Source organism: Netta rufina (genome assembly GCF_964035555.1).
Source record: "Netta rufina genome assembly, chromosome: 20".
NCBI classification, from domain to species: domain Eukaryota; kingdom Metazoa; phylum Chordata; class Aves; order Anseriformes; family Anatidae; genus Netta; species Netta rufina.
In genome coordinates, this window is record NC_140144.1 from 1,568,327 (window position 1) to 1,595,943 (window position 27,617).

General features: G+C 43.6%; 1 protein-coding gene across 3 annotated transcripts in view; it reads right to left on the reverse strand.

Annotated features, from left to right (window-relative positions):
* The window catches only part of EXD3 (exonuclease 3'-5' domain containing 3), a 295,919-nt gene that overhangs the window by 231,385 nt on the left and 36,917 nt on the right, over positions 1-27,617 (reverse strand). The gene's annotated exons all lie outside the window — the stretch shown is intronic.

Sequence of the window (27,617 nt, forward strand, 5' to 3'; positions counted from 1 at the left end):
GAATCACATTGCAGAATTGTTTATCAGGAAGGAAATTCCCCCTTGAGAGTACTCACTCTGAGTGTGCTGGAGGAACACAAATGCTAAGAAAAATACAAATGTACTAGGAATAACAACAAGTGATTTAAGTCACTGTACAAGAGACTAAAGGTACATCAGCATATTGTTTTTTGTTGTTAGCAGCAGTATAAGGAAGGCACCATCAAGCAGGACATTACACAGAGCAAGCAGCACATCCGGATGTCCTCAGAGTAATAGCCTCCTTGTCTTCTGAAGATGATACGTAACTTCAGAAACATCTAGCCCACACTGAGCATTAGGTATACGTCACTCTGAGAGGGGAGATTCAAAGGTTTATATTCTTACTAGGCACTGCGAAGGTCACCTTTTGTAGCATCACACACTAAGCTGCTAAGTGCAAGCAGCTGTAAAATGTGGCCTTGGGGGGTCAGAATTATCTCAACATCTTGCAACAGCAAAGGGCCTTTTCTTTCTTTAAAGTCTTCAGCCAAAATAAAACTGGGGGGGGGCAGGGAGGAGATATCAGTGGAGCATATACTTTTAACCTAAACACAGTTTTCCCCATTAGCCTCCTAGAAAACAAAAGGGTTGTAATTCATCTGTGATCTGCCAGAGAACACAAAGCCACTGAAATGGCAAGTTCATGGTCCAGGACTCTGAAGAATTTGGCTCTGTTCAGCAGTTGGGCACAAGAGAAGAATTTCCCCACTTGCAAGCAATGGCTTTTCAGGTTGTGTCCCAAGGGAGCCCACCAGAGTAACTGACACAAATGCGCCTGGGCAGATTCCCAGACCTCTGACAAAATTTCTTTTATATCCCCTTTTAAATGTCATTGTATAGAAACTCCAGAAGGATGGACTTCTGAGGGGCAGGGAACCAAACCCAAGCCTTCAGTCACAATGTCCTGGGCTCTCATTTGTCAATCTAGAACAGCTGTTAAACAACACATCAGATATGCCCAGCTAACTCCAAAGAGCTGCCACAAGAGCAGACCCATGTAAGACATGCTCAGCCTCTGGTGCATGGGGTGCAGGACAGCCCCAAGAAACAGGCTGCACCCTAAAGGCTCTGATGGAGCTACCAGCCCCACTGAAGGAAGAGTCTTCTCCCTAGAGGAGCCTTGCCAGAGGGCAGCCATCCTACCACGTACCCACACGTACATCTCCAAGCTTCTGTTCCCCACGACTAGCTCCTATATTTGCTCATTAAACTCCAAGACTCACATCACACCTCTCAAACCCACCGCAGGGTGTATCAGTGAGGCTCTGGAGACACAGCCCCCCTCCACAGGCACTTTGGATGGGGCACCTCAGGGGATGCACCGCAATGGGCACCACTGTAAGCAGATGTCTGTGGAGCACCCACTTCTCTCTGCTGACTGCCTAGAGACTCGGTGACCACCTCAGGTGAAGGCGTCTATGTTCATCTACTTCAATCCCTTGCTCTATCATTGATTTCCCAGAACTGAATGTATTAGCTCTGCTGTCCCATAGCACATGGAGAAACACATTCAAAACTGTCAGGGAAAGCAGCAGTATTAAACAAAGATGAATGACACTGCTTTGAAATCTGCTGTTTTGAATCCATTGCCTACTCTTTCTTTCTGGGTTACTTCAATTACCTGTGGTTTTATCTTCATATACCTACATGGAAACAAGTCTGACAGAGCCAGTCTCTTCTCGGTGGTGCCCAGTAACAGAACAAGAGGCAACAGGCATGAAATAAAATAAAGCAAATTCTGTTTAAACCTCAGAAAACAAAAACAAGTCAAAAACTTTCTTTCCTGTAAGGGTGACCATGGACTGGAACAGGCTGCCCAGAGACGCTGCAGAGGTTGCATCCCAGCTGGACACAGCCATGAGCAACCTGCTCTGAGCAACGGGCTGGAGCGGACAACCTTGTGAGGTCCCTTCCAACCCCACTGCTCTGCAATTCTGCTGAAGGCTGTACATTAAGAAAAGACTCCTTGCATTTGGGATGTGCACAGCTGAACACAGACAAATCTCATTGCTCAAAGGTAAGGCTGAGATTTCCAATGAAACATCATCTATCCCAGACTGTTCTCCATTACTCACCCCAACAGAAAACACTGTTTGCTGCAGGATACCTGTCTCCATTTTATTCTACATTGCTTCACACTTTTCCAAGTCACTAGCACTAAACAGACACATCCAATAATTTATTAAAGTGATGGTTTCTTGCCAGAAGACACTTTGAAGCACTACTTCTGTTCTCTTGAACAGTAAGAAAAAGTCACAATTGCTTTCCGAGGCTTCTTTCAACCTTGAATTATTTAAAAACACTCCAGGCTTTTTTTGTTTGTTTGTTTTTATTTCTCCATCATATGAGAATATGTTAGGAATTAGTAATAAATGTAGTTCATTTGTTCTTCATTAAAAAGGCTATCCTCTCATTCCTTGTCTGTTATTTTTGCAGTCAGGATCAAGCTTGTGGGGTGGGTTTTTTTTTTTTTTTTTTGGTGTTTAAAGAGGGTTGGAAGGGGGGTGGCTTTGGTCAGCCCAAGTTAGGCCTAAGTCAATTGTGTCCTGAGGGAAAGCGCAACTTCACATCTTGCACCTTGCAGGATGTTGCCATCAGTTTACAATGGGGAATAACAAACAGCGTATTAGAAGGCAGTCACTGTTATGGATGTCTTCTGCTTGGTTCAAAGTATTCCCGTATGGCAATAAGCAGAGAACAGGTGAAGTAAAAAGCTTCAGCAAATTGCTGCCAAACTGCTTCACTGGAGACATCTGATTTTTCTCCAGAGCAGGTGTGGGTGCTGTTGTGCTCTTGATTTGGGGATGAGTGCCAGGCAGAAGACTTCTGCTTCATATTTAAGGAAAATGAGCCAATGATTGTAGAAGTCATCCTGAATAACATATATGCTCTGAGGCAAAAGGCCTCATAAGTGTCTGAGAGTTGCACTGCCCTCACTTTGTAACTGCCCCTAAGGTGATGCTGGGTCGGGGTGCATTGCAGCCTGACCAGCAGAGTTCATGGTCCTGCTTCCTCAGTAACAGCTGAGGCCACTGATAACACCAGACGAGGAACTGGAGGCCACTGGCTTCCTTTTACGTGATTTCAGTTCAAGCAGGGCCACCCCAGCACTGCGTAAAGGAGAGTCCTGAACCCTGAGCCCAGCAGGCAGCAGTGAGCAGCAAATCTCTCCCAGTGCGTGCGTTATGCCCTGTGGGGGCTGCACCAGAGAGGCTTTCTCGAGCCCTGACACAGCTGGTGCCTCCCTCAAAGCACAGCAGCTGGGTGGAGGGCCTGCAGAAAAATCTTCTCTCTCCTCACAAAACAGTGTCACCAAAACAAGAAGTAGGTTTCTATTCTGCTTGATTATGGAAGAAAGATTTGAAAATGTGAAGTGAGAGTAACTTAGAGCTTTAGAAACAAGAAGACAACTACAAGGAAGTGATGTTTATTTGTATTCTCCTCCATACTGTGATTTCTAAGTCTACCTCACATTTTTGCAACCTGGCTTTTATTGCTTTATTGTTACAAAACACACAGCCAGAGATATCCAGCATCACAGATCCCTTTCTAGAAAACAACTAATTAGCAGTATTGGTAAGGCTAGTCCCAGAAGCCCTTCCACAAGCCTCATCCAAAGTGCATGGGTGTCTTTTCATTGACTTTTTCAGACTTTTATTCCTCTACTAAATCCAGTTCAGCAGTCTTGGGGCCAGCCACAAACCCAATATTTCATTCTGCCCAGCACTAAACTACGGACTGCTAAGGTACAGCAGCCAAAGCCTCTCTGCTCCACTCCAGAATTCCGTCACCTCAGACCCGTTTGTCACGTATTATCATTGCTATGTACTGACACTGTTTACAAGCAATCTCAGTAGCCTACATTATTTCAAAGCAGAAAAAAGTCACGTATAGTAGGTCTCCTTGTAGCTCAGGCTGAAATGCAAATAGCAGTTCCACCTGTTTTACAGTCATTTGTTTATCACGTAGATCTTCTCACTACCCAGAAACGGACGCTTCATTTCTTTACGATAAGGATATGGAAAAAAAAGGCACTGAACCAGCAAAGAAAAAAGAAAAAGGAATTAAAAAAAAAAAAAAAAGTAGCAGAAGGCCAGTGCCTACAAGCAACACTGCTCCAGTACACAGAGCAACGGGCAACTTCAGCCCTCCACCACCACGGTGGGCTGAGGAGCTCCCTCCCGAGCCATCCAGAGGTGGCTTGCACAGCACCACGAGGGCATCTGTGGCCATGGGAACCCCCCAGGACAAGACCGCGCAGCTAACAGCCGCCTCCTACGCTTACCGAGTTTATCCAGGTTACCTAATTCATCCCAACAAGGAGATTGCTCTTCCTCTGCTTCAGTTTTATGGAGTTTTTACAAAATGATCATTGATTTTTGCACATTTAAGGAAGTCATTTAATGACATTATTACCATAAGATTCACTGGAACAGCTGAAGGCTCGAAACAGAACAAATACAACAGAAGTTGGTAGAGTAATGCTATTCTAGAGTACCTCCTTTTGCCTAATTACTTCTGACATTAAAACTAGAAAGCAGCTGACAACATATCAACAGATGTCTATCAAAGTCTGTTGTATTATCAAAGCTGTCACCCTCAACATGGTGAAATCCACCAGTTTGGCACAAATGTATTTTTAGTGGACGTTCCCGTTCAAGTAAGTAATATCAATAATAAGCAAATTGTTGTGACACCACAGGCATAAATAAAAACTGAACCCATGGAGAATGCCCTGCACACCAGAGAGCATGTCTTCCTGCACACATGTCCAGCATATCATCAACACCAACAGCATACCAAGAAGAAAACAACTGGCGCATGCTGGTACTTGCTATGTGAAGCACCATCAGAAACCAAGAAGTTCCCCCCAGCCTTTTCAGCCTATAGCTGACAGTGCGTGTCGCAGGCCAGCAGCTCACTTCAGGATGCTTTACTCCTGATGGTAGGGACGAGCCTCTATTAGAAAGGCAGCAGCTGCAAACAGCTGGGTCACCCTGTCCCTTCCAGCTAGGGCAGAGTTTACCAGCAGCGTCTGGCTGAAGGTAATGAAGAGATAAAGCACTTCAATAGATTTGCAGTGGTGCTGCAAGGAGGGTTTATACCACAGGGTGGGCAGAAGCAATCTAACGGACCCTCCTGCGATGAGGTGAATCCTCCTTTCCAAAGGAAGGCAATCAAAGAAAAATTCATAGCTTGGACTTGAGCTTCTGAAAACAGAAAGACCTTTAAATGTGATGCTTCAGTGCTTTCTGCCTTAAAGCTCTCCCATTTGGGGTACACGGTGACTCGTAAAGCACACGTGAGTTAGAGGAAAGAGCCCAGGCACTCGCACGCCCAGGCAGGGCTCCTGCCTGTCCCATGCAGATCTGCACCCAGACATTTGCCTATCATGGCATTTGGTAAGAATAATGTTTGCCTTTTTTTCTTGTAAATCCAAAGAGTCACGACTACGGAGGACAAACTAAATACACTATTCTTTTAAGTATTCCTGCCACCTCCAGAATTACTTCGGAGACAGTTTGCTATCTTGCTTCTTGGAAGCTAATTGCCACAGACGCTCATTGCATCAAGAGAAAAAAGCTTGCCTACGGTCTCCCGTCACCTTACTGCTGGCTCTGAGCTTCTGAAGGGCTCCCAGACCAGTGTGCCTCATCACCTGCAAACCTCCACTCCCACCAAGAGGCTCCCGCAGCCTAACACCATGTGCAAATACTGTCTACAGATTCAAGTGTAGGACTACAGCTGCTGTTCTCTGCCTTTTCTTATTTGCCTCCACCTTCCCAAAGTACTTATGAAGTCCTCCTGCTTCACCAGTGACATGATCAGGTCCCACTCTGCAGAGCAAGCTCTCCTTGATCATCGTGCTGTTCTTACACATTAATCACATTCAGTCTCTTGGAAAACTCATCCTGCAAACAGCCAGAACAGCACGAGGCACTGCTGAAGCCCAGCGCAAGGCTGTGAGCATGTTCCCCAGTGTCCAAGGTGGCTCTCTAGTCACAGCCTGGTCCCAGGGGAGGATACTGGCTCTAGACCACAAGGTTTTGTGGTTCACACCTGCTTTTCCCTTTGGAGGCTGAAGGAGCGTGACTTTGTTTTCTGGTCTCTAGCACCCTCTACTGACAAACCACTACCGAGCTGCTCATCCGTGCAGACCCATCCAGTGCCCAGTGCAATCACAGAAGTTTCAAGCTGGAAAAGTCATATACTGCCAACATAATCACACCTCCTTTTCTACATGAACATGTTATGAATTCAAATTTCTTCTCTCCTATTTGTTTGTCCAGATGTTTCCATAACATAATACTACTCACAGATGCACCTCTCTCCTCTTGGTTTGCTCTGGTAACTGAGCCCGCTGCATAAAGGAAGCCACCCTACTCTTCATAGCTGTGTTACCTTAAAACCCTTTATATTTCCCATCCTCCACACCTACCAATGACCTCCACCACCTTGCATGCAGCACCTATCCTCTCCCTTCTTTCTAAAAGCATGTCCCAGGGAGGTGACCTAAACTCCAACAACAATTTGGAGAACAAAAAACACAATAAACCAAAGCACAACAGTCAAGCTCTGACATCACCTAACTGTGCAGACCCCCAGTCCCACGCTCTTGGTGCACGATTCCCCCCGCGGGCCGCACCCCACACCTCTCCCGTGGCTCCCGTAGCACAGTGACTCCCTGAGGTCCCTCGGCTGGGCAGGAGGAGCAGGGAGCAGCGGGGCAGAAGCGGCTGCAGAACCTGGAAGTGAGAGCTGTGCCTGGCAGGGGGGCTCTGTGCCACAGCAGCCTGGCAGAAAGGTAGGCAAGGGAGGATGTGGTCACACAGACCTCTGTCATGTACCCAGCATGACCCCATAATGTGTCCAGCATGTGGATCCCAAGCAAAGAGATGCAGGTACACTGAGATATTTGCACCCAGACTCTCTGCAGTCAGCATATATTGGAAGAGAAGGGCTTTGCTTAGCTAAATCACTGATGTGATGCATACTGACCTGCTGTGCTGCACTTTAAGCTTCAAGGTGAACAACAAACACTAAGAGCAGAGAATATTCTGTGTAAATGTAGCAGAGAAATAGGAACCTAATCTTCAGAGAGGTGTTGACTTTGGAGGTTGATTTTCAGCCTCACTCTTACCTGCATTTTTCTGCTGCTTGCTTTTTTGTATTCAGATGAAGAAAAGGCCAGAAGAATAAGCCCTGCTTGCCAGTTGGCTTACACTGGGTAGACCAAAGTACACTTTTGCAGGCTATATAGACACTTACGCTAAATTTCGAAATGCTATTTCAAGCTCTTGAAGGTTGTACCTAATCTACAAAGGTTCTCCACTTCAGTACACAGAACCCCAATGTAGCACTTTACTTCCAAACTAACACCTTTAAAAAATGAGAGAACTTTGGAAATACGCAGTGCAGAATTTCAACCAGAATTTTTAAAATAAAGTTTAAAAATATAGGAAAACAGGTCAGGGTGGCACACAATTTACAAATTTAATTCTAAGTTGTTGGCCATGACTGAGAACTGCTACAATGCACAAGATTTGAAAAAGAAACTTTAAAAAGCCATGGGATGCAATAATCAAGACTGTAACAGTAATATGTACGTCCTAACTAGGAGATACGGTGCAGTTGTTGTAAATGCTGACAATTCAGTACTTGAGTGCTTCCCAACTACTGCCCCAAATAATCTTTCTTTACTCTCTTATTTCCAGTCCTAGAATAACCTAATATTAACTCCAAAAGCAGAACAACTCTAGACTCAATACGTGACTTTGCTATCTCCCAAACCAGAGCTGGAGTGGTTCCATTTTGACTTCAAGACCTTTGCCTGCTTCCCAGCATTCTGATTTCAAGTTCAGACACCACAATTAAGCAATGAAGCCAGCATTGTTAACATCTGTCCAGTGCTCTGGGGGGACAGCACGTGAATGTTTTCTCCTGGATTGCTGAGGAAGCTTCACTATCTTGCTTAAACCTATTCATTTTTTTCTTTTAATGCATTAACCATCCTCCAGAATCTGAAGCTTCTAAAGGGCTTTGACTGCGGGGTTCTGGCAAGCGTGCCTGTGACAGCTGAAGCCACTGCTCTCACCAGCTGCTCACCCCACCTCTCCCTGCCAGGAGATGCTGCCTGTGAGCACAGCTGGCTGAAGTCTGCACGTCAGATGCCTCGGCTATCTCAACTCTCGTTTTGGCATATAAATGTGAACAGGGGGTGAAAGTATTTGCGCCGAACTGCTGCGCTCTGAACTAGAGATACTGAGATATAAGGACACATTCCTTCTGCAGCACTAATAAACAGTGGGGGACAGTCATGTGTTAAATTATTGCAGCTGTTTGGCCAGCAGACATGAGTCAGAGCAGTAACACACACCGATCATCAATGCATGTAGGAACATGATCTGAACTCTCACCTCCTGCCAAATGCTTCACTTTGGGGGTTGATCCTCAGGGATCACCAAGATTCTTCAGCCATATCTGCACTAGAGAGTTTTGGAAGCACAAGGATGTTGGTAAAAATGCAGTAAAAATAATCACTTCCCAATTGACAGATGCTTGAGCAAACTCCCAGACAAGATGGATACAATTTTAGGAATCATGTCATTTAGGGAAGGAGGGAGGGAGGGAGGTTTGTCTGTGACAAAATAGTTGAAGCTTTCCTTCTTATGGAGGCTTTGCTTGAGTAGCTGTAGCTGTAGACACAGCACTAAAACATAACCCTTTACTGGATGAATGGATAATCTCAGCAATCCAGTAAATCTCTACCTTGATCTGCTTCCCTTGTTAGTCTCCCTTTCTATTCACTCAGAGGACCTTAAACTATACCATGCTGATTTCTTCATGATTACTTTCATTCCAGACCAGGCCTAAACACTACTAGAATCAAAGCACAATAATCCAAGGATTTCCGTTCAAATTAACATTTCCTCTGTTATCCCTGTTGTTAGCAAATCCCTTGGATCCTGTCTGCAGCTCCACATCTTCCGTCCTGGGCCGGAGTTAAGGCAGCAGGTCTGCAGCTTACACAGGATCCAGGCAACACTCAAGTTGGTGATAAGTGCCTTTTCTTTCTCCCAAAGGAACTGCTGGTATGCCTTGCAAATATTTCCAAAATTCAGGAATCCCGCAAACTATTGGCATTTTAATTTCTAGGTTATCTTATCAGACTTGACCTAGATTTTCTTCAGGTTTTTCTCACCTGAGAGCTGATACACCTTGTTAACAACATGAAGCCTGTCTGTTTAGTAAGTTTTACCTCTTATTTATGTTTGACTTTGATGTGGGCATCTCTATGCATGGGTCCTCCTGTCTCCTTCAAAGAGGGAATATCTTCTTTGTTAAATGTCTGAAATGCAAATAACATTTTGACTTCATGAACTTCTTATCAAACTAATTGACATTTCATGTAAAAGCTCACATGGTGAAACATGAGTTTCAGAGTGGCCTGACATGCTGAGGCAGAAGGCAGCAAGGAAGGAGGAACGTTAGATGACACAGAGAATGGAGATGTAGGAGATGCAGCCACCAGAGATCAGCAACTATAGTGACCTAAAGCTGAAGGAGACACTGGCTTCACAGTAGCTGAAGATCCTCACTGCTATTTAAAATATAAAAGAAGGGATGGCTGATTACTGGCCTGAGATTTTGACCATTAGATTCCTTTATAATACAAGATCAAATCTTACAATGCACTAGTGGCCTTGTCCGAGCACTGAGAAGACCACTGTCTTGAACAATTTCCACTACTACATCTAAGGGACTAAAAAACCTTGTACTAATCCTTCAGTGTGAGGGTCCTCAGTGATTCTTTCTGAGCAATTATTTTTTCCCCTGTCATCACCAAACAATGACAAGACCAAGTAAAGCTGCTTCCCAGGGTCAGTCAAGTCTCTGTCAAGCATTCAGAGGATGAAGTCAACAACTCCACCACACTTGCCTTGTATGCCTCCTCTGCTTGCACCCAGAGCCAGAGAAACAGTATCTTTCTGGAGATAATCTAATGTCAAATCCCAGAAAGTCAGAACAAATTCTGACCACACTATTCACCATAAACTGTGCGCCAAGTTTTGGATCTCTTCCCAAGCCATTTCAGTGTTATCTACATCATGTGCGATAATAAGTTGCTTTCAGAACTCCTTTGGGGGAGAGTTCTTCCTCACCTTTTAACTCCTGAATAAGCTTGAGAAGGTCTTCTTCAGTCAGCAGGCTTTCAATGCAGTGTTTATATACCCCACGAGTTGGAATAACAAGGTCATTTTTGGTGGCAGAAACAATTTTCACATGGGACAAAGGAAAATTTGGAAGTTGAGGTTCAGTTCTTCTCACAACATATCTTGTAGGTTGGCAATGTGTAGTCAACAAACAATTCCTCAAACACCTGTACCAGGAGCCAGGCCTCCCATTTGTTTTTGAGTATGTCTGGAAAATGGGTCTCCAGCGACCTTCTCACTGCCCTTTGCTGCTTCTTCTGCCTTTCCATCCTCTTTCTGCATCACCACCCAGCAAATGAGTCATACAGTTTCAGGGGGAGCAGTGTACCTGAGTTCAATGGCTCAGATTTATGTTCCAGAAGTGGCATGTGCAGCACTGTGCATGAGACTGGCTGCACAGACCTAGAGATCCCAGTATGCTACAAAAGTCTCTACCATTATCTTCAGAAAAAGTTGAGAAAAATGCTGCATTAGCCAAGTTTTGCACTGCTACGCATCCATAAACAGTATTATTACCCTGAAAGGCATGTGTTTTTCTCACTATGATTTATTAGCTGCAGTTATAGTTGCAATAATCATGGTCTAATTTTTCACGAAGTACTACAGTTTATGCATAGTTTTAACCACCTTTTGAAAGACCTTTAAGTAATGATGAATCGACCCATAAAATAATACAAATGTTAGAACCAACATATTATTCTCCTTTAGGCATGGGTAGGAATATCTGATTTATGTCTGCCAAATGATTTGGCTTCTGAGCAACTGGCAACAAATTCAAAGTTAAATTGCGAAGCTGTGGGCAACCACTTGCAAAGATCAGGATTCTTTCCTTTTTCATTTCAACATGAAATGCCATGTCTGTTCAGGGGTGATTTAATCTAATTCATTTGTTCACAGAGCAGCAAGTTAGCTACTTCAAGCTAGTGTGCATCTACACTACTTTGCCACAATGCCATAAAGTGCCTCTCTTATTAAGCTTTATGTACGCACAAGTCCACACCTGATCAAAGTAACCGCTGGAGAAAGATCCCACCCTATGGAGCTCTCCTGCAAAGCTCTCCATTCTGAGAGTTTGTTCATGCAGATGCCTACCAGAAACTGCAGGGTCTGAAAAGAGATGAAAAGGGAATCCTAACTTCTCCTTCAATGCAACTAATCCAGCCAACTCCATTTCCATGCTGCTGGCAGGCACTGTGGAGGCGACATTTTGGGATGTCCGCTTATGTGGTCAGTAAAAGGAACAGGATGCTACACGCTCAGAATGCCCAGGACTAATGCGTGTGTCTCACCTGAAGAGAGACCATCACCTCTAGTTCCTTCTTAAGCCCCAAAGAGGCTGCACACTGAACAAAAGTGGCACCGTGCATCATCCTCAGGATGCACGATAACAGAAGTGTTGGGTGCTTTAGCCAACATTCACAACAGAACGGTGCTCTGCTACATCTGCTTGCCCCTACATTGTTTGCATTGCATCATTTTCTTACATGCTTTTAAAACTTTCTTAGAAGTTTTGAAGGATGGTCCCAAACATCGCTTTCACCACCTATCTGCCCTTCACGGCCTTCCACACTGGAAAGCTGGCCCGTGATGCTATTTAACTACTTTTCCTGACTGCTTCAAAAGTGGAAGGGGAGCTATAGCTATGCATGCTGTCTTAAGAAAGGTGTTCAGTGGTGAGCATGCATTACCTCAGAGGACAAGTCCTCTTGTTCCCCTCCCTAGCTCCCCTGCAGTTATTAACTGCTATTTTTTCAAATATCAGGTTTTATACAAATGAGGGCAAATCTGTATAACCCTGATGCTGTCACAGGTCACAAACCTAAAATGAGGCAACAATCCAGGTACCAAAGCAGCTCGCTCCAGCTTTGAGTGCTTCTGCTACAGAGCTAGAGGAAGCCAGATGTGCACACAGATACCAACCATCCATGTCCAGTCTCTTGAACATGCCCAGAGGAACGTCTCTTGCCAAGCTTCAAGCAATAGGTGCAGTGCAGAGCAAGGCAGAAAAGCCTTAAGCACAGCCCTCCCTGCAGGGTGTTTCAGTGAGGTGAGACCACAGAAAACAGACAAGGGTTCTGCTTTACAATAAAGGCACTAGTTGAAAAGATTTGTACCTGTCCCATGTATTCCCGTCTTGTTTGAGGTACCTTTGCATTCAGCAATGGACTGCACATCCCCTGCACAAATGCAGACCAGCTTCGTAAAAGCTGCATGTGACTGTGGGCTGTTCCTGTCCCTCTTCAGGGAATTTATCCGCCCAGTGATAGAAATAAGGTGCAGGAAAGTTGCTACTTATATTCTTTATCAGGGAAGAAAGTTCTTGCAGCCTAATGGTGTTTACAGACAGCAATATTTAGTTAAAAAAAAAAAAAAAAAAAAAAGCACAAGAAACTCCCCAACGGAGAAGAGCAGTGCTGCAAAAGGCAGAAGCAGAGGGACTGCTCAAGTTGTAACATTTCAAAGCACATCCATGTGAATCTCACAGAAAAAAAGACCTCCCTGAGAAGTGGGATTTTCCTACCCCAACAAAGACAGCATACCACAACTCAGGAAACCACTAACTTCATTCTCAAATGTGCTGGATGGACACAGCACATTTTTAGAAGAATCGCAGCATTCCCTCCCCATGCAGGCAAGCCTGACAGCATAATTGCTCCTCATCGTGCCTCTCACCTGCTCCAAAGCTTTCTGGAATACAATAAGGAAATCAGGGATAACACGCTGGCAACAGAAAATTGCCAACTCCTAGAAATTATTAATCCCTTCAAATGCTGAAGGAATATCCTTTCTCAAAGCTGTGGTCTGTGAAGTTGGCACAGCTCATACTGAAGAGAAATACCATCGTCACTGGCACGAAAGCATGAAGCACCAACCTGTGCTGATGAGATGCTTGGTCTGGGTTTTCTTCACAGAAAACCACCTTCTACCACCTCCATCAGTCTAAAGAGCCTGGGGAAAACAATGGCCTGAGCCAGAGGCTCAGTGAGGAGGGAAGTTGCTCATCAATAGTAATTAACTGCCGCTTGCTATTTACGGGGAGGAAAAACTTCTTTTAGAGCACTGTGCATCTCCCTACAGAGCTCTAACAGAAATTTAGCGAGTGAGGCACCAACTCGGGGCTGCACAAACTTTTGCAATCCCTGCAGACAGCAGGCGTCAGCTGCTTATGCTTCACTGAGCCCCGCCACTGCCCAGTGCCGCTCAGCACCAAGCCCCACACTGGTGCACACAGGAGAGGTCCCAAGAGGTGCAGGGCAGTGTCTGCATCCAGATAACATTGTTTTAGTACAGGGCTGCATCTCTGTTTTCACATATTAATTAATAGCTCATATTCTTGAGGACTGGGGCAAACTTGCAGCCCAGACGTTTTGAGATGGGAGCACTGAGAAAAACACAGGTATGAGGCATGCCTGACCTACACTTAAACTGGCATTTGCAGCTTTATTGTCATTTTCGCCCATCTGCGACATTCAATGCATTGTCTTCCCCAGCCTGAGGAAGGACGCTGACGCATGGCACAGCCTACCCACTTGTCACCCTCAAACAAAGAGGAAGCTTGCAAGCGTGAGATCAATAACTGGAAGACACAACGGCAGTTTGTCCCTGACGCCGGGCAGTTAATCCTGATGCATGATCCCCTTGTGAATTTAAAACTCTAGATACATATTGTCTCTGGCCATGATTACACATCTAACGACTCACACTCCGGTAGATTAAAAGAATTTGTTTTGTGGTCACAAATCACTACAGAAAATAAAAAACGTCCAAGAAAAAAAATACAAGGAGGCTCAAAACTCAAAAAATATGCCATGCACTAAGAAATAAGTGGCTTCTAAGTTATGGCTTATGAGTGCAAAACAGCAACAGAACAATATTAGAAAGCTTTCATTTAAAAAAAAATCATATTTGTACAACACTTTTTTATTTCATAGAATCAATCATGTGCAATTATTTGTCAGTATTTATAAAGGGAGATGCCAATTTAAAAAACAAGAAAACTACTCTAAATGCAGCATGATGTTAAATATAACATGAATGCAAATTTCATGGTTCAACTAGAACACTTTACAAATACTGAATATTGATTTTATTTCTGTACACTCCTTGATCTTGAGATGTGTAGACTGGAATCAGTGCTAACATCAACACTTTGATATTCTAAATGAACTCACTCTGTTATTTCAAAATGGATTTTAAAATCCAATTTAAAATTTCAAAATGGATTTTATGTTTAAGTTCAGAAGCATGGCAAAGACAGTGCAATCCTGAACGTTAAGACCACTGCAACACGTATTCTTAATTCCACTGGTTCACACCTGCTTACCTGCGAAGAAATTAACAATCCATTTACACAGATTCTCATTGTGGTCCAGTTTAAATTTTCTGGGAGGGAATCTAAATTGGTGAAGATTGTCACAAATTAAAAATCAGAAAAAAGTAGCAAAGGAAAAGCTATGAAGATAAGATGACTGAGGACACCAGAACATATATATTAAAAATACACCTTTCCAAGTATAATTTACATCTTCTCAGTCAGAATGATTAAAGCTAGTTCACAGGCAACTAAATAATTTAAATTTGTTTCTCAGATAACAGATATTCAATTTAATATGCTCACAGCAACCAGTTGTGAGAATTGGAACAGAGCTCTGGAGGTCTCCAGAGCTCCTGAGGAGAGAGAAGAGTACTGCACTAGCACGAAGGACGTGCCTGCTGTACTAAAAGGCAGATGCCTTCAGAGCACTGTATGTTTAGTCATCTCTTTATCAAACCCTTAACTAATTAAACAATCCTCTTGTCAAAGAGGACAGTCATTGTTTGTGTGACCAATGCCCTGTAAACATAATGGAATAATCTGCCTTTCTCCTTTTTTTTCTCCCTCAATTCTTCCAAACAGCTGGGGGATGCGCTGCCTGCTCTCTAGGAAGCCTCTGCTCATCTGTCATTCTCCTCTGCTTGCAGCGCGCTGCTGCCGCACGCAGCATCAGAAGCCAAGCTTCAGACAATAACGCCTCAGATGCAGCAACAATCAATCTGATACCGTGCCATTAACCGGTCCCCGGGCCTCTGAAGGGCCAAACGAACAATTAGCAGGGAAAAAGAAGCCATTCCTTGATAGAATTGACAATTAAAACTATATTGATATACAAACTGCAAAAGATGCTAAAATGAAAGCATTTCTAGTGCTCTCTTTTGACTTCAGTATGAAGGAAGAAGGAGCTTGCAAATGACAAAACTTTTATCAGGTGGCATTACGCTTGTTCTTATATGTGCACAACAACAGCAGCAAAAGCCACCAGCCACCCATTACAGGCTCAAGTCCTTCTGAAGATGATCTCCAAAGCCAGGCATACACGGCACCAGCTGACAGCAGGGCAGCATCCCCCCTCCAGCTCACTTCTGAATAAGCACCTGGCATCTTTGCCATGCCTACAGAATTGAGCACAACTGCTACCTGTCACAGACAGCCTTCCTGAAAGCTTCTGGTTTCCTACTTAGAGCAGCCTAGACACTGTCAATAGGAAGTTTAGACTAGCCAGACATGACATCTTGAAGTCAAATGCAGTAGCCTGAAACCAAAACGAATTGTTTTGAACACAGGCAGATTTTGCTGAACCGTCTGTCCTTCGCAGGGGGAAGCCAAGACCATGCGGGGAGGAGGGCCGTTGTGCACAGCCCTGGGGACACAGTCAGGATACAGCCCCATGCAGTTGGTGCTCGACACAGAGCCTGGCAGCAGGAGTTGGGTCCCGCACCTGCTGTCAGGCTGAGGAAACGTGATGCTTCCAGGAGGCAGAAGTACGGGAAGGACGAATTATATCCAAAAACGAAAACCTTTCAATGTCCATCAAAAGAAAGTTCATGGTTCTCCGCAGGCCCATCGTTGTTTTGAACATCAGAAATACCCGATTACCAAAATCTTTGCCGAACCACAGACAGGTGGAGGACAAAGAGGGGACACAAGAAGGATGATGTTCTTTCCTGGCCCACCAGCCCAGCTCCAGGACCACTGGCTTTGAGGAGAAATCCCCTCCACCCAAGCATCCACCTCAGCAGCCCACCTCAGGCAGCGCCCTGCTCCCAGCCAAGACAGGAGGCAGAAGCTGTCTTGCTCGGCCGCAGGGATGCTCAGGCAGGGCAGGGCGCACGCCACACCGCGCAGCTCACGGAGGGGTTCGGGTGCCTGCCCGTCTGCGCCTGGCCTGACCCACAGCTCTCGGCAGCTCCCGGAGGAGCCAGCCTCCTCTAGGGAGGCAGAGTGGAGCCCCGTCCTTCGCTCAGCACAGAGCAAAACCCAGGAGAGCAGCACAATGGAAAGCCTGTTTCTCCTTGCGCTCATCTAGACCGCAGCAGGAAAAAAAAAAAAAAAGAAAAGAAAAAAAAAGAAAAACTGCTCTATTTTTATTTTTAATCTACCACCAAGAGAGACATTATAGAGCCATGCTCAAATCTGTATGAGTTCCTCATCCCATTCCAAGTTAAACTCATCAAGTGTAAAGAAGACATCCCAAATGAAATACATAAAAGAAAAGCCAAAATGATGTTATCCTAGCAAAATTTCAAGAATGTACATATCTGTAACAAAACAACCGACAATATTGGCCTTATGACTCTTTCTCCGTCTCTCTCTCATTTCTGTTTTTTGTTTTCCTTCCCCCATGTTCCCTCCCCACCTCATCACTGCAGCCAAGTTTTAAACAATATACATGAAAATAGCAGCTTTCAATCTGTTCCTGGAGTAGCCAAGTTAATGAGGCCACATGGCATCCCAGGGCTCTCTGGAGGGAAAGGTTCAAAATGCTTCTTAGCGTGGCCTGTGCTGCTCTAAAAAATGTCAAGCATTTTAAACTGGCTAGCATTCCACTGTCGTTCTCCCCTGCTCTCCAAGCAGAAGAGTATTCAGATTTCCAAATGCATATTGTGGAAAGAATGAAGTGCTTCTGGAAAAACTGAAAGACCAATTTTCCTTTCTAAATTTAAAGATTTATAAATCCATGCAAATCTTTTTTAAAAAAAGAGAGTGCTTCTGCACGTTACAGCACAGCAATCAAACAGTTGTTGTAGAAACAAGTACCTGTTTTTCCTGACCTACATTTCAGGTTGGCAGGAAATCAAAGTCCATGTGAAATTACAACAGATTTTGAACAGACTTGTATGCACCCTCCAATCTCAGCTATTAAATCTGCTTGGGCCCAGTGAGTTCATTTTTGTAAGAAGGAAGGTCCCACTTTTTAAAATTACACATGCTCGGTATTACGTAAATGCAAATAGGTAGTCTTTTTGTTGTAACACTGAAAGGGAGAATTGGTTTTCCATAGAATTTGGTTCAACTAGAGACATTTTTCTCTCCTTGAACTGCTATATTTTATCTCCTATATTTATCATAAAAGCCATGTGGTAACCACAAAAAGAAAATAAGTCTAGCTTTGTCCTGAAGGCCTCAGTATGAAAAACCTCCCTGGTTCACAGAGGCCTGTGTGGGTCCTGTGTGTACACAAACAAACAGCAACCAACAAAAGGTGTTTTTCAGTCCACCCACAGCCGGCGAGCAGGACACAGTCACACCATCAGTCGTATGGGAACACTCTCACCTGCTTCCCTCCTGACCCCGACAGCTTGAGGCGGTGTGAGAGCAGACGGGCTGCGGTCCCAGCTCTCTGCAACATGCACGTGGCTGTGCTGCTCCTGCCTGTGAGCTGGCCTGGGAGACAGCAAGCAGGGCTGCACAGGTTAACGGTGCCACCAGAACATGCCACCAGCAGGGATTCGGCTGCACCACCGAACTGCTTCTCCCAACTCTTACCACTGTGCTCCCAGGAAGCGGGACTGCTGATAGACTCCAGGCTGCAGCCCGCTCCTCTGTGGGATTTCCACCTCTGCAACAGAAAAGTCTGCTGATCCCAGCAAGAATGAAGTGCTGCAATAGAGAGACAGGACGGAGAAGAGCTCGTGTTTGTGAGGACTGAGCTCAGAGTGCACAGCACCACAGTTAGCTTTGGAAAGAAAATCCACCTATTACACTGGAGATTTCACCCCAGAATACTCTATGTAAGAAAGAAGTGCACTCCCCATCTTCACCTCTGCAAGTTTTATTTGCACATGAACAATCCACTGTGCTTTTGCTACTATCTGGTTTACCATAAGTTTGCAAAAACTTCATGTGAAGGGAACATATTAAGTTTCCTTTCTTTTCATGCCCACTTTCAGATCTCTGCAGTTTCACAATGTCCATATTTCACTAAAATTAAAATTGCTGCATTGCAAAACACATCCGAGACAGAAAGTTTCAATTAAGTCTTCTTTTTAAAATGTTTTTCACAATCATGACAAATTCTTGAAAAATATATCTTCTTCAGGCCAAGTGTGTTCCAATACGCTGTGTGTGCAAACCCCAGTGAGCAGACTTCCCACCTATGCAAATTCATGTGAATCCAAACATACTTTCACACACATATGCTAACAGATGGATTTTTCTAGCGCTATCTATACTAACCAGACCAAGCCTAAAAACCTCGTGGTACCCCACTGAATTCCAATCTCAGACCGACATACAGTATAAGGAGCCAGACATCCATTAGCACGAACCTAAACAGCACTCTGCTTTGGGAACTGCTGTTTTTGCTTATGTTTTTTGATTTATACCTCATAACTGCAAAACTAATGAGATTCTAATGAAAAGTAGGACATTATTCATTTGTTTCCCCCCAGGAGGTTAAGCATATTTTCAACAAGCATGCTGCTGATTAAAACAAGAGGTGATGGTTTTAAGAATCTTGTACGTAAACCTGTTCCCAAATGAGCATGTTCTAAAACAATACACTTGTTTCTGTAGTTTACAATTTCAGAAGCCTTCACTGCCCTTAGCTAAGTGATTTTGTTCAAATACATATATATATATATATACACACACACATACACTTGCCACTGCTACATGAAAAATAAACATCTAACCTGTGTATCAAGTTATTGCACTGAGATCTTGATAAAATGCAAAAAGGACAAACCTTTGGTTATTCTGCTTCTTCAATGCCCCAAAGAAGTCACTCAAAAACCCTGCATGGATGTAAAACATAAGACTATAACTTTTAAAGATTGATAGGTACTTAACATTGAGAAACTAAATGTAGTCAGATGCACAGAACGTTAGTCTATCTATACAGCTCTCATAGAAAAAAGCTGTAAGTCCAACCTAGTGTATTAGGCACAAAATTATTATCCATTTAAAAGTGCACCCCCTAAATATCAGTGTTAGACGGACTCAAAAACTCAAAAACAACTGTATTAATACACAGGCCTGCAATACGACGGTTGCATTTCACATCTATAAACTTTCTACAGTAGTTGCTATTCAGTCATAGACTTAACATGTTCTAGTCTCTAGTGTATCCCATATAATTTGTATGCATCCAAGAGTGCTTTACACTGTCTTTTTTACATTCAGTTTATTTCAGACAGTACAGTACTCCTAAGATCTACTGTATAACATCTAGAAAGACTCTGATCTGAAACTCAGTCCCTCAATACAATAGGGTCACTGAAAAACGAAACACTAAACCAGATCTTTTAAATAGGCATTTAAAATAGGAAATTAGTTCTATAAACATAAAACATTTGAACTGCCCATTTGTTATGGATAACTTAGTAAGGCCGCCAATTACAAAAGTCATGGACTCCAAATTGGCAGCATTTGCTTTCCAACATTACATCAAAACCCTGACTCTACCATGCTGGAATTTAACTCCTCAAGACACAAAACAGAAATACAGCAACTACAAGTTACAGAGGAACAATTTTAATAGCTTATTCATTAAAGCACATTCAGTTACTGCCTTATGGCTACATTGCACAATCCAAATTTAAAAGATTTTGATTGCAAAAGGCATCTTCTCTGGTGTTCAGGTTTGCCCAACTTCTTCCTTCTTTGCCTATATACTAAAAGATAAGATGCTAAGAGCATATTTTTCCTTCAAGCATTTCACTCCAGTCATCAAAATCACCAGGTGGCTTTAGGGAAACATAGGATTCAATCCACTGAATCTAAAATACCTCTTTCTTTAAAGGCAATAAACAATTCTGTAAGTGATCCTGCAGCATGCAGAAGATGAATGTCCCACAAAAATCACAAGAAAGATAAGTTGTTCCACCCAACTGAACAAACATTTCCTCACAGTCACGCCCTCCTCACATAAAAGCAGGAATCTTTCTAAACTCATGCTGAACAATTCTAGTGGAAGGTCACAAACAATAACAATGGATAATTAAAACAATAATCAAGCTTAGTAAGACAAAAATTAAAAGTAAATAGCTCATCAGTTGTGTTTTTTTGTTGTTGTTAGTGGTGGTGGTCGTTTTTTTTTCAAGCTGACCAAGCCTCAGTAAGAACATGTTTTGGAAAGAAAAGAATTTGAAATTAAAAGATTACAACAAGATGCTATTCATCCAAGAAGCTCTCTCTAATTTGAGTACTATGGGATTCACTACAGAGCAAAGGGATTTTGTGGAACAAAGGCAAACAGAATGTAACAGACATGCTGAAGAGGTATTTGTGAATCATACATTCTTATGCTGCTAGGTGATTATCCATCCCCAAATCCAGCAGAAATTAAAAAAAAAAAAAAAAAAATACCAATACAATAAGGAAATCTGGTTTTGCAATGGCTTTAAGAGCCTTAAATTAACCACCCGACTGCATTTTTTTAAAGTACATTATGTCTGAATAAATAAATAAATTCCTAGCTGTTACATTTACAAAGTTTTTAAAATTATGTATAGCAGCTACAGCATGCTGTGAATTCAACACACCTGCAATATGCTCACACAACGGGACAAAAGTAATTGTGACCTACCAAACTATACCCATTGCCATATATTCTGAAAACATACAGTTCTCTTCAAAGCTTGCATCTGTTCATTCTTCTTTTGTTCTTATACAAATGCTTAATTTGAAACAAAAGAAACACAACATAAAACAGTCTAATAAATACTTATGTTATCTGTGGCACAGTAATTACAGGGCTATGTCAACTGTAATTCTAGTGGCAATATCACAAGTGAGATGGAAGCATTCAAAACAATTTCAACCCACGAGTGAAACACCAGCATCAATGCTCAGCATCTTCCTGCCTCAGGAACCAGCACTGGATTCTCCTGAAAGAGCTAAACTCCCACAGGAACTCAGGAGGAAACATCCTGATTTAAAGCCTTCCGTTTGGTTCCACTGATCTCTAGACAGTCAGAGACAACTCAGAGAGCTGCTCCAGGCCTCTCCTACCTCCCGTTGGAACTTGCAGGCTGACACATCTCCAGCTCTCCTGCGCAGCCAGCCCTGCAGCTCATCCCACTGGCCGTGCATCACCAGCCCTGCCCTTAGCACATGAAACGTTCAGTGCTTCTTCCCTGAAGATGCAGGAATGGGAGTAGTGTCAGGACCACCATTAGCATTAAAAAAAAAATGTTGGGATAATGTATCTAGACAATACAGATAGTATGTTAATTTGGAGTTTTCTATGAGGGATGAAATTAGATCAAGAACAAGTACTGCTCTGCAAAATGCTTCCTTCCCCTGCGTCACCACCTTCTAAACAGAGGGTGATGAACCAAACCAGTGGGAGGGAAGGAGAGAGGGAAGGGAAGGAGAGAGGGAAGGGAAGGAGAGAGGGAAGGGAAGGAGAGAGGGAAGGGAAGGAGAGAGGGAAGGGAAGGAGAGAGGGAAGGGAAGGAGAGAGGGAAGGGAAGGAGAGAGGGAAGGGAAGGAGAGAGGGAAGGGAAGGAGAGAGGGAAGGAGAGAGGGAAGGAGAGAGGGAAGGGAAGGGAAGGGAAGGGAAGGGAAGGGAAGGGAAGGGAAGGGAAGGGAAGGGAAGGGAAGGGAAGGGAAGGGAAGGGAAGGGAAGGGAAGGGAAGGGAAGGGAAGGGAAGGGAAGGGAAGGGAAGGGAAGGGAAGGGAAGGGAAGGGAAGGGAAGGGAAGGGAAGGGAAGGGAAGGGAAGGGAAGGGAAGGGACCCAAGTGGTACTGTTACAGTTATGTTACCCTAGGTTTGTCATCAAGAATCCTTTTATTAAATCACCCTTATTAAACTAATATATATATATATGTATATAAGATTAAAGGCAGAGAAAAGCATCTTAGGTAATACAGCAGAAGGGATTTTGTGCTGTTTAAATAACCTCCTCTCTCCAGTGGCCACGTTCCACAGGTTATAAATTACACACCTGGCTCTTTCCTTGTCACTTGTCTGTCTACTACCCCACAAAATCCTTACCCCTTGCCATTCCACAAGTCCCATCTCTTACTTCTATCAGAGATAATTTAATTGGTACTCTGAACAATTGTTCTCAATCATGCTTAGCTGCAGGACAGCTACTTCTGTACAAGACCTCTATAGAAGACATAAAAATAGAACTTCAGGCTTTGTAGGAATGCAATTTTTCCTGCAATACACAGCATGGCTCCCTCTGCACCCTCTGCTAGGGTAACGTGTGAGGCAGCGCTTGACAGACAAGCGCATTCTTAGCTACACACTCCAGAGCACATCCATCTTCAACACTGTGAAAGGCAACAGTTCTTTGGAAAAAAACACCACGTTGGTATGTGGTCATGTAATTAAAGACTGTCATAATTCACACCCACATTGTGGTAGGTTGGAGTTGTGCAGGCATACTTAGTTCTGGCATTTCCTCATTTTAGGCTACTTGCATTTGAAATCTAAGTGATGTTTTTATCGTACCACATCATAAATTGATTGTGCAGAAAAAGTAATATATTTGGAAAATAATTCCTCAGAAGGAAAACCCAGCTAGATCCCCTGCAAGAATTAAGCCACAATCCTGGCTTCTCAGACACACCCCAGGCCCGAGACAGGAACGCATCTGAAAAAGATTGAGCACATAAGCACTCTCACTGTGCTTAAAATTAAGCACATGATAAAGCACCGTATGCTTTGACAAATCAGTGCTACAGAGGAAATACAGGGGGCTGAGATCAAAGAGAAGAAATGGGAAAGTCAATGGATTCAGAACGGACTCCGGCTGACAAGGCCACACATTCACACCACTGGGCTTGAACACAATCTTCTTCTTTTTTATTCTTACACTAGACAAATTAAGAATAATATTGACGCCACAAGCAACGGCAAGAGATAACGCCATTGTTCTCCCTGCCGACGACGCATGCCTCCGTGTGGGTGTAGGATGGGTTAATCGCTATGGAGCCAGATCAAAAGCGGTTGTTAAGGGAACAAGCAGGAAAGGTGGAACAATGGCCGAGATAAGAAGCATCCCCACCAAAGTGCGACCAGACCTCAAGGTTTAGAGCTGCAAGGAGACAAGACTTGGGCCCCCACCCGAGTGACGCAGTTGCTTGGCCAAGGCCGAGCAGACGGAGGCCAAAGGAAGCGCAGCAGGCCTGGAGGAGCTTGGGCAGGGTGAGGAGCTGGCAGGGCAGCCAGGGACCAACAGGCTGCACGGGGCCACAGAGCGAACAGCCTCCTGATGCAGGATGAAGGGGAAGGTGCGAACAAGAGCTCTCACTTAGACCTTTGCCAGTCTCTGCCACATGCTGCATGGGAGCAAGCTCCAGAGCAGCAGGCACTACCCACAGCTCCAGGACAGGCAAAACACGAGACGCGGAAGGTGCTTGTTAAAGCCTTCTCACTAATCAAGATTTTTAAAAGCAGCCAACTTCTCGGTCACAAGATCCTGTCTAGCGACCTTCACCCCAAAGCTCCCTCTTTCTAGGAATTAACGTCAAATTATTTGCCTGCCCTTTCTGCACAAAACCGCTCGATTCTCACAGGCAGCCCCGTACAGAGGGTGCACTCAGCAGCATATCATCTGCTCCTGCAATTCATAAGCTACAAATTGAAGAAACACACCAGGAGCTAAAATGAGTTTCCGAGAATGAAAACAGCTGGTAAAGAAACAAAAGCCAAATATTCTCCTGGCTGCTGGCTGATTTTTTATTTTTTTTTTAATTTAGCTTAAAATGAAATGAAAAAAATCTGCTTGGAACCCAAATAGTCTCTAGCTGAAAATGTGGTGTCTAGCCTGAAAAACAGAGGCTTCTGGACACAATGCCAACAAGCACAGGATTCCCATGGACCTGGTGTTTCTCAAGCCCTTAATGTGGTTCAACTTAGGCAAGTGGTTTTAGGATTCCCAGTTTAAAATCTACAATGCACATCTGCAATTCATTTTCATTTCTTATTTTATTTCTTACTTCTTCAACCAACTCCAAATCATTTTACGAGTTCTTGCAATCCGGTACTAATCAGTTACTCATGCTGCAGGAGTCCCTGCTTCCTAAGAAGGGCTCCCTTTGCACAAGAAGCCAAACTGTGCATTTCATCAGCTGCATTTCGCCAGAAACAACAGTAACTACCTGACAAAATAAGAATGCTTGGCAATGCTAAACACATAATTCCATGAAAAACTTATATCCTAATATACAGAGTAATTTTCTGTTTCTTTCTTCTTCTATCAGAGTCACCACTTTAAACCACAGACAACTCCTCTACCAAAAGGACTAATATAATTGCCTGTTTCTAAGAGATTTGACAAGTGGTTTCAGGTTTAAGAATAAGACTTAGAAGAAATTTTCATGCAGCTGTAATGGAGGAATTCCTGTATGAGAAATGCTAGTGGGTTAAAACTTTAAATGGAAGTGTGAAAAAATTTTAACTGTCAATACCTGCCCTCAGAACATCTAATATGTTAGATGAAATGTTGAGAAGACACACCAAGTAGGGCAGTTATTCCCAGAAGCAATTTTGACTTGGTAAAAAATGCTAACACATGATACAGACTGTTTTTTACTTCATTGCTCTCATTTAAAATACAGCTTATCTAAAGAAAAGACTCCATCTTCCCTTGTGCTGTGTGCAACACCAGCACTGAGGTTCACTACACACAATAGAGGAACCCAGTCAGTGGAGAACAATACATTTTTCAGGGGTCCAGTTAGCCTATCAGCACTCACCCTGTAACTAGCCTCCAGTTCCCTGTCTTTTCCATAAACTGTGTTGGCAAAGCACAGACCAGAACATAATAAAGAGATTAGATTGGTTTTGCTCAGAAGTGTTCTCCCACTGGTGGTGGATGCAAATAAAACTTTTCTGGGTTTACTATGTACCCTGGTACCACCAATTAGAGGACCCAAGTGTGAAAGGGAATGGACAGGACTGCACTTCTGCATGAAAATCTCAACTGCTCCTCTTCCCAGAGCGCTCTCAAGGTAAGGCTTGTACAAAGCTGAAAGATGAAGAACAATGAACTCAAGTTCAACAAGGTAAATTCTAGCTTAATAATGGGGGTTTGGGATTCACAGGAGTAATAAAGCACTGGAACAGGCACCCAAAAAGGTTGTAGTATCTCCATCCTTACAGATACAGGGAGGACAAGGCCCAAGGAAACCTGACATAATTGAAGTAGGTCCTGCCCTTAGAAGATGAGGCATGGGTAATCTCCAGGGGTCCCTTCCTATCTAAATGACTCCTCCTATTTAACATATGCGGGTGCTGGACAGGCAGGATGCAGTATTATCAGCACACAGACAACACCTGGTAGCTCATCTCCATTTGTCCAGCTCGGATAAAGAAACCATTAGCTGTTAAGGGAAGGTAGCAAAACACCAGCTACGCGAGGTAAAGAGGATAATTGCAGGTCTAAAGATATAGAAGAGATGTCAGTGAACTTTGCCCCAACACCCCTCATGGCAGACTGAGTTTCCACTGGTCAACTCAAAAAGTGCTTATAAACCTCCCAGATGTAGGTTAGTCACTCACCCTGGCTCAGAGCGATCCTGTACCAGCAGGCCCATAGAAATCCTTCTTTGCATAGCATTGGGCAATTAGTTGCCAGACAATCTCTCTTCTTTGCATGGCCTCTTTTCAAGTGTGTTAAAGCTACTCTGGGCAAACTGGCTATGTAAAAACATTTCTTTTTTTTTTTTTTTTTTTTTACTGGCAGAAGTACATTCAGCACATTTGAAAAAATAAAGGTGGCAACTAAAAATACACCTCTTGCTGAGATACCAGCATGCAACCATCTGTACCTAGGTTCAGAGTATGCAATTTCTTTTTCTTTTTTTTTTTTTGTACAGATCTGCCCTGCCACTGACAAAATACAGGTTATATACAGGATGTCCAAAGATAACACAGATGGCACTACCTCATTTATTGAATGGGACACATCACTGCAAGATTTTAGCACAAGCACTTGGAGAGTTACAGTGGCAATAGACTAAATTTTAAAATCAGAGTTCAGCTTACAGTTAGGCTTGCTTTTCTGACAACCTGCCGACTCCTCTCTCCCTCAGTGCATTGCTACATCCAACACAAACCAGATTCTTATTCTAATAAAGCATCATGAATATCGTGCGTGTGCACACGTTGTGCTTGTGCATGTATGCACACACACAGTCCTTGCTTGAAATAATCCCACAGTCTGTGACTTCTAAGGTGTGATGCAGTGTTCGCCAACACTCGGGAGTGGGCAGAATTAATTCTGGTAACAGGGAGCTACAAAGTTTGCGGCTTTGATTTATTTGCTTCCTGAGCCACAAGAACAAAACATGATTATTTAATGCTATAATCTTATTTTACAACTGTGACTCTAGTAACACTTCAAGTACTACTGTTTGTAAGCCCTGTAGGTTTTAGGCTCATGCATGGTGTTCAGAATGCCCCTCAAAGGAGAAGCACCAGGAGCTGTATTCTTCACCAGAATGCCTGCTTCAGGTGTTCCCAGGAAATCATCTCCCTGTGTCTCCAGATGCTCTTTCCTGCAGCCACATCAAGTGGTCAACTCTGAAATCTCTGCCAAGGAGTTTTCTCTTAATTATCCAAATGTTAGGTCCCACTGAAACCTGAAGATACTAAGGCTACATTGGCATCATTCTAAAGGTTTGGACAAACTGATAAACATAGCCATCACCAGTGTGGCATTAAAGGATTCTCTAAGGACCCTGCGGTATAAAATAATGACAATAGTAATCACTGCGGTATTGAATATCAGTACTTCAACGATGGAGTTATTCCCAAGAAGAGAGAGATCAATTTTAAGACAGAACGTATGTTAGTCAAACAAGGGTAAGTCAACAGGAAAAAAGAGCATTTTTATTTCATATTTACATGATCTTCAAAAGCAATGTAAGTTACAACTAATCAAGCTTTTTTTGCAAATAGACATCTATTTTGCAAATAGACAATAAACCAAGCACTAAGCAATAACACCTCATTCCACAGCAGATCTCACTGGGTGGAAGAAGCTAATCCCACTCTGGGGGCTCCACCCCACAGCAGAGGGTCATGGCAGGACAGCGCTCCCACCTCCTGACTGCCCACTCCTCCCGGGATGGAGGATCCTCCGACACAGTGCAGGCTCCTC